Below are 14,029 nucleotides of genomic sequence, written 5' to 3'. Positions count from 1 at the left end.
TATCTTACTGGATGTGCAAAGAAAGGAAGAAAAACAAAGGGAGAAGGGGATTCTGTGTAGAATGTGGATTTTTCCCATAAGAGACTTTGCAGGGCAATTTCAAGGTATGGCAAGGAAATATATTTTTTTTTCCTTGTCTCATACTATTATGCCATAATCAGACGGAAAAGTCAGTCATGATATAGAGGGTCAAATAAAATCCATCTGATGAGAACTTATGGTGTGTAGGGCATGACTCCCCTGACTCCTTAGAAGAAATTTGGGCAAGATAGAAAACCAGAGCTTAGTCCTCACTTATAATCTCACCACCATCCTCCCATCCCATACAGGCATATCCAAGACTTCTTAATCCTGCCTTTTTTTTTCTTTTTTTTTTTTTTGCGAGATGGAATCTTGCTCTGTCACCCAGGCTGGAGTGCAGTGGCACAATCTCGGCTTACGGCAACCTCCACCTCCTCGGGTTCAAGCTATTCTCCTGCCTCAGCCTCCCAAGTAGCTGGGACTATAGGCACCCACCACCACACCCAGCTAATTTTTGGATTTTTACTAGAGATGGGGTTTTACAAATGTTGGACAGGCTGGTCTCGAACTCCTGACCTCAGGTGATCCGCACACCTTGGCCTCCCGAAGTGCTGGGATTACAGACTTGAGCCACTGCGCCCAGCCCTCTTGCATTCTTTTCTTGGTAAAGTGTCTGGTGTGATCCTTTTAACACATAAATCAGTGTAAAGTATCATCTCTTTCCTCACCAGCAAATGCAAAATCTTCCATGCCCTCAGGACTTTACATCACTTTCTACCAGGCTACCTTTCCCAACATCATTTCCTATTTTTCTTCTGCTTTCTCATACTGCTCCAGCAAGGCTAGCTGTCTTGCTTTCCCAAATATGCCGTGCATACTCTTTCTGTATACTTTGTACTGCTCTTCCCTTTGTTGGAACCCTTTTTACCTAGATCAGTGGTGTCCAATCTTTTGGCTTCCCTGGGGCACAATGGAAGAAGAATTGTTGTGGGCCACATATAAAATACACTCATTAACACTAATGATAGCTGATGAACTTTAAAACAAATTGCAAAAAAACTCATGTTTTCAAACAGTTTATGAATTTGTGTTGGGCCACATTCAAGACTGTCCTGGGTTGCATGCAGCCCACAGGCCACGAGTAGGACAAGTTTGACCAAGACAGATGTTCCCATGGCGTATTTCATCACTTTATTCAGGTCAAGGCTCTGATCTCCCAACATGTCATCTCCTAGTTTCCCAAACCTCCCTATCTTAAAAATGAACTCCTTACCCTTGACATACACACTCCTTAACTTTTTAAGGTACTATTATCATTTCCTGATATTATGCTACTGTTTCATTTATTTCTAGTCTTTCCCCATTAGGATGTAAACTCCATGGGACAGGGGGTATGTATTCATTCTGTCAAGAATAGCGCCTGCTTTATGTTTTCAACAGCACCCATCACTAGCTGACTCAAAGTCATCCCTCTGTTCACCCGAGACAAATGTGTATCTGATTGCTTCCTCTGCCCTCTATAATTGTTTGTCTTTTCTCAATAGAACGTAAGCTGTAGGATGGTAGAGACCTTGTTTTCTACACCTTTTGGTCCACACTACCCAGAGTACAGCACTTGTTGAATGAATGGATGATTCCACCTGTTCTCTGTTTATTCCCTAAAGTACAGCAGTAATCTTGTCACTCTCCTTATTCCAGAGATCATCAGTGACACTCTACTAGGTTCACAAAGAGGTCCAAACTCTTAAAAGTGATTTACAGCTAACCCAAATTCTTGATCCTTGCTTTAAAACATAAGCTTTCAAACTGGAGTGCACAAAGACTTTCCAAGAACCATACAGTCTCAATGGTTTTACAAGAATTATTTTCCAGAATCTAACCTGCTATATATCATTCTATTTATTTGAATATGTTTTTATATTTTTAAAAAGTTATCATAGAAACAGTGATATTTACTTAACACATGAAACCAATTTCAGAAATGTTAAAGCAAACTAAATATGGCCTGAGAAGGACTCCATACTCCTATATTTGAGTCCTTGTGGATGAACTGTAACCTAGCTTAATAGACAAAATCGAAACCTCACTTAATATACACATGTAACAACAGCTGAGTGTTGGCCAATCCCAGCAGCCATACTTCAACCACTCATAGACTGCTGAATGTTCAAACTGCGTTCAAATAACCTCACGTCTGGCCGGAGACATTCCAACCCCGCAATAAACTTCTCCACACAGAAACATTCCTAGCCTTCTCTCACCATGAACCCTTAAATACTCTTAGCCTGTAAGAGACAGTGCTCCTGACTGAAGCTGGCCAGAAGCCCCTCTCAGGTTTATTTTCCAAAATAAACCTACCTTTGACTGTTGAGCTGCTTTTTGTGTTTCTCCCTTCGTTAACTCTTACAGTTCCTAAATAAGACAGCAACAAAGGTAAAAACCTACATACCTCCCTCACAAGCTGTCCACAAGGAAATTCCTTGTAGGCCTTAAGATCTTTACCCTAAAACCATTCTATTGAATTTCAACCTAACAATGTAAATTGATAGTTTATTTTCACAGGTACTGAACAAGGGACAGAACTCAGTCATCCCTCTGTTCCCCTGAGACAAATGGATATCTGATTGCTTCCTCTGCCCTATATTAAGGTTATGTAAAAATGCAGATTCACTGAGCTAGACAAAAGCATAAGTGACTATTCCTCTACCCCTCTGGGAGTATTAATCAATTTTCATGCTGCTGATAAAGATATACCCAAGACTGGGAAGAAAAACGGACTTACAGTTCCATGTGGCTGGGACGCCTCACAATTATGGCAGGAGGAGGAGGAAGTCACATCTTACGTGGATGGTGGCATGCAAAGAAATAGAACTTGGACAGAGAAACTCCCATTTTTAAAACTATCAGATTGGGCTGGGCGTGGTGGCTCATGCCTGTAATCCCAGCACTTTGGGAGGCCAAGGCAGGGGATCACTGTAGGTCAGGAGTTCAAGACTAGCCTGGGCAACATGGCAATACCTCGTCTCTACTAAAAATACAAAAATTAGCTGGGCCTAGTGACAGGTACCTGTAATCCCAGCTACTCAAGAGGTGGAGGCAGGAGAATCACCAGAACCTAGGAGGCAGAGGTTGCAGTGAGTGGAGATCACGCCACTGCACTCCAGCCTGTGCAACAAGAGCGAAACTCTGTCTCTAAAAACCATCAGATCTCTTAAGACTTATTCACTATCACAAGAACAGCACAGCAAAGACCTGCCCCCATGATTCAACTTTCTCCCACTGGGTCCCTCCCATGACACGTGGGAATTATGGGAGCTACAAGATGAGGGGTGGGTGGGGACACAGAACCAAACCATATCACCCCATCACATGCAAATTGTGAAAAGCTAATCAAAGACAAAAAATGCAAACTTTATCTCATATCTGCCCACACCCTTTTTCAATTTCTTACTCTCTCCCCAAAACCTGCCCTTTTTCCTTTAAATATTGAAGTTCCCAGACCCTCTTCAGAAAAACATGGACCACAGTTTTTCCTGTGGATCTATGGTCTTTCCTGGGCTCATCCTTAACTTTGGCAAATAAACCTCCTAAAATGATTGAGACTTGCCTCATTTTCTTTTATTTACATAATGTACTTCTCAGCTTCTGCAATTACAAAGTTTAAGTGAAATACACTATTTTTCTTTTTTTAAGCAATTTGAATGTTTATGCTAGTTATTCCCAGAGTTCGTGTATACCAAGAAAATGAATTTTTTGATCTGTTATTCTTTAAAATTTCCCAAGTCCCAGAAAAAGAGAGGCAGAGGAACAGAAACAGAAAAAATAAGTAAAAAGGAGCCAAGTTCAGATAAATATTAAATTGACTGGGCGCAGTGACTCACGCCTGTAATCCCAGCACTTTGGGAGGCCGAGGCAGGCAGATCATGAGGTCAGGAGGGTGAGACCATCCTGGCTAACACGGTGAAACCCTGTCTCTATTCAAAAAAAATACAAAAAATTAGCCGGGCATGGTGGCGAGTGCCTGTAGTCCCAGCTACTCCAGAGGCTGAGGCAGGAGAATGGCATGAACCCGGGAGGCAGAGCTTGCAGTGAGCCAAGATGGCATCACTGAACTTAAGCCTAGGCGACAGAGAGAGACTCTGTCTCAAAAAAAAAAAAAAAAAAAATTGTCACTATACTAAGCTAGTTATCTCCTATCTGCAATGAAAAGAAAGAAAATGTAGGTGCATTTGACATATACACACAAAAAAGAGGAAGTCATCGACAATTTTATCAAGCCATATAATTAAAAAGTCAGGGATTATTGGACCCTGAAGCAAAATGGAAACGGCACCTTCTACCTGAAATAAAATAATTTCTTTTATAGACAGGACAATTTCATGACAGTTTCTTTTCTTTTCCTTTGATGGTAACTATCAAATGAACATCTCGCTAATGTCAAAAGTTCTGCAAGTAGTCAGTACAATTCCAAATTATCTCTAGGAAATTTCACCAGTCAGAAGGTAAGTATACCTTACATTTCAGAAAACATAGAGGAAATGTTACAGGCAGAAGGTATCCAAGTTACATGGCACCAAAGTACATTAATGGTGGAGGTTAACTGAGTTACCTGTGGAAAATTCATACAGGTCTGCAACAACCTCAATTCTTGCCTTCTCAGAAGAAAGCATGAGGGGCATTCAACTGAGGGCATAAAGCAGAAGAAAAGAGCAAGGCAAGTTTTAAGGCAGGAGCGAACGTTTATTAAAAAGCTTTAGGCCAGGCGCGGTGGCTCATGCCTGTAATCCTAGCACTTTGGGAGGCCAAGGAGGGTGGATCATCTGAGGTCAGGAGTTCGAGACCAACCTGGCCAACATGGCAAAACCCTGTCTCTAATAAAAACACAAAAATTAGCCAGGCACTGTGGTGGGTGCCTGTAATCCCAGCTACGCGGGAAGCTGAGGCACGAGAATTGCTTTAACCCAGGAGATGCAGGTTGCAATAAGCGCTATTGTACTCCAGCCTGGGAGAGAGAACAAGACTCTGTCTCTAAATAAATAATAAACAAACAAACAGCTTTAGAGCAGGAGTGAAAGGAAAGGAAAGTAGACCTGGGAGAGGCCCAGGCAGGCATCTTGGAGGTCTAATGCCCCTTTGACTTTGAACCTAGGATTTTATTTGCTGGCCTACTTCTGGCAACTTAAGCTCCTTTCTCTTCATTCTTCCCTAAGGGTAAGCTGCCCACATGCACAGTGGCCTACTAGCACCCAGGAGGTAAGCAAACACAGTGTGTTTACCGGAGTTATACACATGCTCACCTAAGGCTTTCTTCCCTTTTCCAGTGGAATGTCCCCAGAAGGTCACACTGAAGCAATGTTTTCCTGAGTGACACCCAAGGTTCGTCATCACACGCCAAGAAGATTAAGGACACAGATGCACACAAGGAGTGAGTTTACAGTCAGGAGCTGATCAGTTCTTTCTCACGTTGGGTAAAATTATCTTTATTTCCTAATTTTAAAAAAATCAGAAGACTCTTGTGAGGATGAAATTAAACCATACATATAAAAAACTTATTACAGGCCGGGTGCGGTGGCTCAAGCCTGTAATCCCAGCACTTTGGGAGGCCGAGGCGGGCAGATCACAAGGTCAGGAGATCGAGACCATCCTGGCTAACACGGTGAAACCCCGTCTCTACTAAAAAATACAAAAAACTAGCGGGGCGAGGTGGCGGGCGCCTGTAGTCCCAGCTACTCGGGAGGCTGCGGCAGGAGAATGGCGTGAACCCGGGAGGCGGAGCTTGCAGTGAGCTGAGATCCAGCCACTGCACTCCAGCTTGGGCGACAGAGCGAGACTCCGCCTCAAAAAAAAAAAAAAAAAAAAACACTTATTACAAACCTCACAATAGATACACTCTTAATATGTACTAGTATTATTATGAGCATGTACTATTACACTGAAAATGTTTGTTTCCCTCCTGATGAATGATAAACACTTCGAAGAGAAGAACCACGAATGACCTGTCTTTTTAGTCCCCACTCTAATCATTAGAGTGTTTGAAAGCATGAGCCCTGGAGCTGCACTCCTTGCTCTGTCTCTTACTAGCTCGGGCAGATTATTTCATGTCTCTGTGCCTCAGTCTCTTTATTTGTAAAATGAGGATAATAATGGTACCATGAAGATGAAACATGCAAATACATGCAAAGTCTTGAGCATCTAACACATTGTAAATGCTACATATCAACTCCCATTATAAGGTAGTACCTGTTCTACAAATATTTAACCAAATTTCAGATAGGAACTTATCCACTATGCCAGACGCTAGGGTAAATACAGGAGTAGGGGCAAGAAAGAAATGAGAGGCAAAGTCCTCATCTGAGAAAATGCACAGATATTCAGCGCGTTTCCTTTAGACAAGCAAGCAGATCAGTGACTTGTCAAAGTGTCCTTATAGCTGCTGCGTGGAGAGCAAAGACGTAAGCAGACACTTCAGCCCCATATTCCAAGTACTGTATAAGATTTAATACAGGAAAGTAAAAAACTTTTTCACAGAACTACCATACATGTGGCAACCTATATTCTACAGAGGACATTATAAAAGGAAAATCCCGAAGGCTCCAAAAACAGAAAACCAATGCCTAGAAATATTATGCATTTATATTAAATCCCAGTCATTTTTCTAAACATATTGATATGTTAGATAGTACATCTGTCTAAGTAATGTTAGTATTTTTCAAACAGTTGGCTATTTAAAGCAAATTTTCTATAATGACTGTTTTGTAGAAATATTCTAAAGCGAAACTGATTTTGTATATTACAATAAATTTCATTCAGTTATTTTTAAACTGTATCTTAAGTGAAATTTCAAATAGCTATGTCTATGTAACCAACAGTGATTAAAGTATTGTAATAATATTGTTAAACCTCAACTTAATGCCATTTTCCATATTAAATTAACTTTGCCCTTTTTTCATATAATTTAGTAGCATTTATCAAAAGCCTTGCATATGATCTTTTCATTATTGTTTGATTTCTGCCCTAGAATTTCTATCAAAGTCAATGTAAATTTATATTTGAAACACAGCATTAAGGAATCGCTTAGTAAAAGATGTACTAAATGTAATTATGGTACTGAAAAGCATGCACCTGTGCTATTGCATTTTAGAACTTGTGTTTGTGCTTTGCATATTTTCAGAAAAAAAAAACAGCATGGGATTTGGTTATATTGAACATTTGGTTATCTCAAACAAACAGTATGTCTCTTACTTGTTTATCATGTTCTATGTATCAGGAAAGGTCAGTGGAGTAGGTGGTAGGGCTAAGAAATATAATTTCAAAGAACTGTTCATTGGCTATTAACTGGGTTGAGAGAGGAGTAATGAAAGAGTAAGGTAGAGGACATTATTGTCTTAAATTCTGATATATCAGATGCTCTGAGGTCAAAGTTCAAAGTCTGACTGCTTTTTGGCATAATGCATCCAGAGTTTTCCTAGACTCACTAAGAAAATTCACCTTATCTTAATGAAATTATATAGAGGGAAGGTAGGGATATGGACAAATGATTGAAGCTATTTAATTCAAGCAATCTGTAGCAATTTAAAAAAAAATAAAAAAAGAATCCAAGAGGGTCACAGGAGTATGCAGGGAGTATCTCTGAGATTCTGGAAATAATTGAAGACATGTTCTACAGAAGCCAGGAAAACGTTGGAAAGGTAGCTGTGAAGCCAGGTGAACAGCAGAGATAATTTTGCTATCCTTATTAGGTCAAATAAATTGTGTGAACTTGGACAGATAGGAGTTTGCTGCAGAATACTTCACAGTGTATTTGAAGTTGTGTTTCTCAAGGTTTAAAAATGCTCTAATTTGTTAGGGTACAATTGACCGATTCAACTTACTTGGCTTCCTTTCAATTATTCTCTTTTGAATTATATAAAAAGTTTAAATCATATTTTTAAAATTAATGAGTAAACTATATACTGAGTCTTCAAATACACAGCTTTCTTAATTCATTTCCTGAACTCATCAAATGAGGTAATAACTTGCATGCCAATAATTTTGTTTCACTGAATAAATGTTCATTTTAATTTTAACCTTGTCATTTCCAAGGAAATAAATGGATAGTTTTTTTCAAACATCACAAATGCTGAGCTAAGTATGCGTATTTTTTATAGTAACAAAATTGTGTTTAATTGAAATTATAATTAATCATTATGTTTTATTGGTAAAGAATTACAACAAATCCAGCTGGTTTCCTGTAAGAGTTCATCATCTATTTCAGGGACTAAATTCTTTATAAGGAAATATGTCAAAGAATATTTATCTGTGCTAAAATCAGGACTTACCAAGAAGCTCTATTTAAAGTACACCAAATTATTAGCTAATGGGATTTCATCTATATTGGTTTTATTACTAAAAAATTGTTTTACTCATTACAAAGTGTATATAAGTGAATATGGCTAAAGAGGAGAATGTATATGGAATATTTAAAAATGATAGAAAAAGCATTTTAAGTGAAGAATTTATTTTGTCTAATGATAATCAGTAACTAGTGCTTAGTTCCTGTATGCAGTGCCTTTCCCACTGAGAATAAAGTGAGCTCCAGAAGTATTCGAGCTGTAGGCCGGGTGCAGTTGCTCACTCCTATAATCCTAGCACTTTGGGAGGCCAACATGGGAGGTTCCTTTGAGGTCAGGCATTTGAGAACTGCCTGATCAACATAGTGAGACTCTATCTCTCGAAAAAATAAAAATCAAAGTTTAAATTAATTTTAAAATACAAAAATGTTTTTAAAAAGAAATATTAAAGGCCGGGCACAGTGACTCACACCTGTAATCCCAGTACTTTAGGAGGCCAGGGCGGGTGGATCATGTAACGTCAGGAGTTTGAGACCAGCCTGGACAGCATGGCAAAACCCCATCTCTACTAAAAATAGAAAAATTAGCTGGGTGTGGTGCTGGGCACCTGTAATCCCAGCTACTAGGGAGGTGGAGGAAGAAGAATTGCTTAAACCTGGGAGGTGGAGGTTGTAGTGAGCCAAGATTGTTCCACTGTACTCCAGCCTGCGTGACAGAGTGATACTTCGTATCTAAATAAATCAATAAGTATTCAAACTGCACATAGAAAAGAATTCATAATGTGTGAAGTAACAATTTAAATCAACAAGAACTATTATTTTCTTTTAAGTGTGACAGCTAAGCAGTGCATGCCAATGTGCAAATTATAGTAAACTTTTTGTTAACTGGCATGGTTGAAAATGAAGAATTCTGATTAATCAATTATTCAAACGTTTCTATTTTTCATGCACTTTGCCATGAATTTACAACAAAATTTGAATATGACAAAAATACACTTAATACTTTAAAATGTCCTTCAGTATTTATGATCTAGAAACCTCTTCAACATCAAATTGTGATTTCTAATCATTATGGGTACTTTACCTTTTCTTCTCATCCTTGCAGAGGGTTGTTTTTCTGAATAATACCCCCAGTCTCCCTCATCATTCAGACTTCAAACCCAGAAACTTTAGTACTGGGCCTTATCATTTTATATATGGACTCTGTATTAGTCTATTCTCATGCTGCTGATGAAGACATGCCTGAGACTGGGTAACTTATAAAGAAAAAGAGGTTTAATGGACTCAGATTTCCAAGTAACTGGAGAGGCCTCACAATCATGGCGGAAGGTGAAAGGCACAACTTACATGGCGGCAGACAAGAGAGAATGAGAGCCAAGCAAAAGGGGAAGCCCATTGTAAAACGATCACATCTCCTGAGACTTATTCACTACCAGGAGAGCAGTATGGGGGGAACCGCCCCCATGATTAAATTACCTCCCACTGGGTCCCTCCCACAACATGGGGGTATTATGGGAGCTACAATTCAACATGGGATTTGGGTGGGGACACAGCCAAACCATATCACACGCCTATGAGAAAATCTTTACTAGTTTCCCTCTCTATAGGATATAATCATTATCAAGACGAATTTCCCACAAGCAGAATTACATTTATATCACCCTACTACCTACCACCTGCTTGAAAACCTTCACTGTCTCCCTACAGCCAAAATAATTATATCTAAACACCAGTTGTGCTTTCCAGTTTTTGTCTTCCCAACCTGTCTCTTGTTTCTTTTCCTACATACTTGGTGACTACTTTTTCCCCCATTACGGCCAAACTGATCCAAGCTCTTTACCCCAGCCCACACTTTCGCACCTGTGTCTCTGCTCTTGCTGGCTTCCTGACTTAGAGGTCATTTCCATTCTACATTGCTACATTCCCCTTATCATTGAAGACCCAACGTGAGTGTCTGTTTCTCCCAAAGTCTTCACAGAATCCTCCAACCACCATGAGCTCTCTTTCTGGATTTTTTGCCCAGCCCTGTCACAGGAAAATCAGTGATCTACTCCAGCAGTTCTCAAACTTTTTTGTTCTCAGGACCACTTTACACTCTTGAAAATTAATGAGGACCCAAAGAGCTTTTGTTTATGAGATATATCTATCAATATTTGCCATATTACACATTAAAACTGAGAACAATTAAGCAACTTATTTAAAAATAATAATAGACCTATTGCTTGTTAACGTAAATAACATTTTTATTTAAAACAAACTTGTGAGAATTTAACAGAAATCCAAACTTGTTCTGCTCACCTTACCACAGCCAATAAAGTCAAGAAACAAGGAGCTGAAGCAAGGAAGACAACTTTATCTCAGAGAGATAGAAAACCAGGAAGATGTCACTAGCATCCTGAAGTATTATCATAGTGTTTGTATGCTTTGTACAGTTTTACTTAGGTATAGAGGAAAAGAAGGGTCAAAGATCAAGGAGTGGCCAAGAAAGGCATACTTATCTGGGCACCAGCAAGGAGTGTAGGAAAAGTTGTGAAATCTCTTTGTTTCTGGCTAATGGTCTCCTTGTTCCTTCACACCTTTAACAAACTCTAGTATACATACTTCATCTTTTATCTTGAGAGTTAAGTCTCAACAGTTGCAGGCTTTTGTTCCTGTGTCATCTTTCAATGTTCTAAAATTATTCTAACGTCTGGGCAAGCATGAGCAGAGGCCAGAAGCCCCCCTTTTAGTCTAAAATTTAGTTAACGGTGTTAGTCTTTTACCATTTCACTGTTACAGAAGAGTGACATTGTTTTACATTTTTGCCAGTGTCTCGCTTAATAAAAGATAACTGTATTCTGGGATCTCTTTCTATATTTAATCTGTTGTAATAGCACATATTATAGCATGTCTGCAAAACTTCACAAAGCAGTCATGAGAGAATGACAGTGAAAAAGGTTTTATCATAGCATCAACTTTAGGTTTGGGTGTCTGAAAATAGATTCTCCATTGGGTCTATTTTTATCTTTAGCTACCTGCAAAATATAAAAGGAACAAGGAAGTCACACATGGTCACAATTATCCAAGCACCAATTACCCTCTTTGAGACATTAAATCTCAAATAAACTTCCTCCAAATATTAATATTGGATATCACTTCCACGTGGTCTATTATTTATTTAAGAAAAAATATGTAGGCTTTAATATGAGTTTACACAAACCCTCTGAGTTTATGGAAATGTAAGACATTATTATTGTTATAAGGAAGTTCACACTATTCCAAACTCAAAGGTAAATGAATATAGGCATTATTTATAGCACAACTCCTTTCCATTAGACATGGTAAGTGAAAATTAAGTCTATGAATTATTCCAAATTATTCACTGTTATTATGGCGGGTTGGTTTGTAGATTTATTGAAATATATTATGTAAATAGGCTTATTACTTTTAAAAACTGCAAATTAACTCCTATTTAATATTTGTACTTTTAAGAATTCAAAACAAAGTATGCAGTATGATCACAGCAGTTAACATACGCATAGAAAACAGTGTTAGGATTGTGGGTTGGTTTAGTATTTAAAAAAGCATCTAAATCAAATGTAAACCAAACAAATTCTGATTTTATTTTGTTTTGTTTTGAGATGGAGTCTCTCTCTGTTGCCAGGCTGGAGTGCAGTGGTGCAATCTCAGCTCACTGCAACCTCCACCTTCGGGGTTCAAGCGATTCTCCTGCCTCAGCCTCCCGAGTAGATGGGACTACAGGTGCGCGCCACCACGCCCAGCTAATTTTTGTATTGTTAGTAGAGACAGGGTTTCACCACATTAGCGAGGATGGTTTCAATCTCTTTACCTTATGATCCACCCGCCTCAGTCTTTGAAAGTGCTGGGATTATAGGCTTGAGCCTCCGTGCCCCGCCTCTATTTTTACTTTCTAATTTATCTCATTTCCTCTTCTAACAACTATATATATATATTTTAAGGATTTTTAAGCCAATTATTCGGGAAGTGAAATATTTGGAAAGTTGGTAAGGCATTTATTATTTAAGCAAAAGTTAAATTTAACATGCTATACTATTAGAAAACAGAATACACTGATGGGTGATCTTAGAATTTGAAATAAGCAGAATAAATAGTGTTGGTCCTCAAAGAGGTTGCATATTTTTGGAAGACAAATGAAAATCCTATGAAAACCACATAAGGAGAAAGTAAAAACACAAAGGATACTGCAAAATATATATCATATAGTGGGAAATGGTAATCTGAGTGTATATCTCCATTATAGCACTCTCAGAGATCCCTGTGTGCCACTTCTCATCTTTCACCCTCACTCCCCTGCCTTCTTCAGCCATCTTTTTGGTGACCACTTCCTTCAGGCTTTACACAGGTGCACTGGGCAATACCTCAACTCAGACGATCTCACTCACTGGTGCAGTGGATTAATGCCATCGTGCAACCGTTGATCATTAGGAGAGGAGAACAAATGGAAAGAAACTTTCCTATGTCATCATGCCGGCAGATGCTTTATTGACTTAGTAGCACTTACCCACGACTTGTGGTGGAACAGCCTGGAAGGTACCTGGAACCTTTTCTGAGTTCCAGGAGTCTTACAGGACTGAGCATCAGTCTCCTGTGATAGCTTACTTAATGATGCATCTTTGCAGTGGTTTTTAACTTCTCCGTTTTTACTCTCACTGCCCCCTCTCTGCTACCTGAAATCACTTCTTAAATAAACCATCTGCATTTAAGCACTGACATAGCGCGTTTGTGTGGACAAGCTTGAGAATTTTTATCATCAGAATTCTTGAGCCTGTCAGAGGTAAATTCCTCACTAGAAAAAAGGAGCTTCCTTTTGTGCAGAGATATCACAAAAGCCCTGAGTGAAGCCAGAGCTTCAAAACATGATGCTTTTCCTCCTCACTACGTCCAACCCTGTATCCTGGATTAGATTTCTATAGAGATGGAGTACGGAAACAGCCCGTCCTTTGGGAGGAACAGTTTACCCACCAAAGTATTCTCAATCTGGCCAGTGGAACGTATGTGGGAGTGGATCGTGACTACTGTCTCAAAGTGAAAAAAAAAAAGGCTGCATAGGCTGGGCATGGTGGCTCACACCTGTAATCTCAGCACTTTGGGAGGCCAAGGTGGGTGGATCACCTGAGTTCAGGAGTTCAAGACCAACCTGGCCAACATGGCGAAACCCCGTCTCTACAAAAAATACAAAATTTAGACGGGTGTGCTGGCGTAGGCCTGTAATCCCAGCTACTTCGGAGGCTTAGGCACAAGAATTGCTTGAACCCGGGAGGCAGAGGTTGCAGTGAGCCAAGATAGCACCACTGCACTCCAACATGGGCAACAGAGCAAGACTGTCTCAAAGGTGAAAAAAAAGTGGGGGAGGGATCTGAATAGGATTTATTGACTTACTAGCACTTACCCACGACTTGTGGTGGAACAGCTTGGTAAAACGACCTGATTCCTTGAAGCTTGGACACAACAACAGTCTACTGTAAATAAGATGAAGACTTCAGAAATGCCTTACCATACTACTGAGGAAAGAATCAGAAGCAAGGGAGGTTGGAATATTGTAACATGCTTCTAATTTCTAACCCCAGTAGCTTGAGTTACCTAGAAGAGCAGCTATTCGATTGGTGCAAAAGTAATTGCGGTTTTTGCCATTACTGTAATTGCAAAAACCGCAATAAC

General features: G+C 39.4%; 1 protein-coding gene across 1 annotated transcript in view; it reads right to left on the bottom strand.

Moving 5' to 3' along the window:
• TUSC3 (tumor suppressor candidate 3) overlaps positions 1-14,029 on the bottom strand; it is a 296,682-nt gene that overhangs the window by 220,785 nt on the left and 61,868 nt on the right. Inside the window, exon 2 of the mRNA XM_023219165.2 lies at positions 5,319-5,508. The gene's annotated coding sequence lies outside the window, so the exon portion shown is untranslated. The remainder of the gene's footprint in view (positions 1-5,318; positions 5,509-14,029) is intronic.

Source organism: Piliocolobus tephrosceles, chromosome 7 (assembly GCF_002776525.5).
Source record: "Piliocolobus tephrosceles isolate RC106 chromosome 7, ASM277652v3, whole genome shotgun sequence".
NCBI classification, from domain to species: domain Eukaryota; kingdom Metazoa; phylum Chordata; class Mammalia; order Primates; family Cercopithecidae; genus Piliocolobus; species Piliocolobus tephrosceles.
The sequence above is the reverse complement of the archived record's forward strand: the minus strand, read 5'-3'. Positions and strand labels throughout refer to the sequence as shown.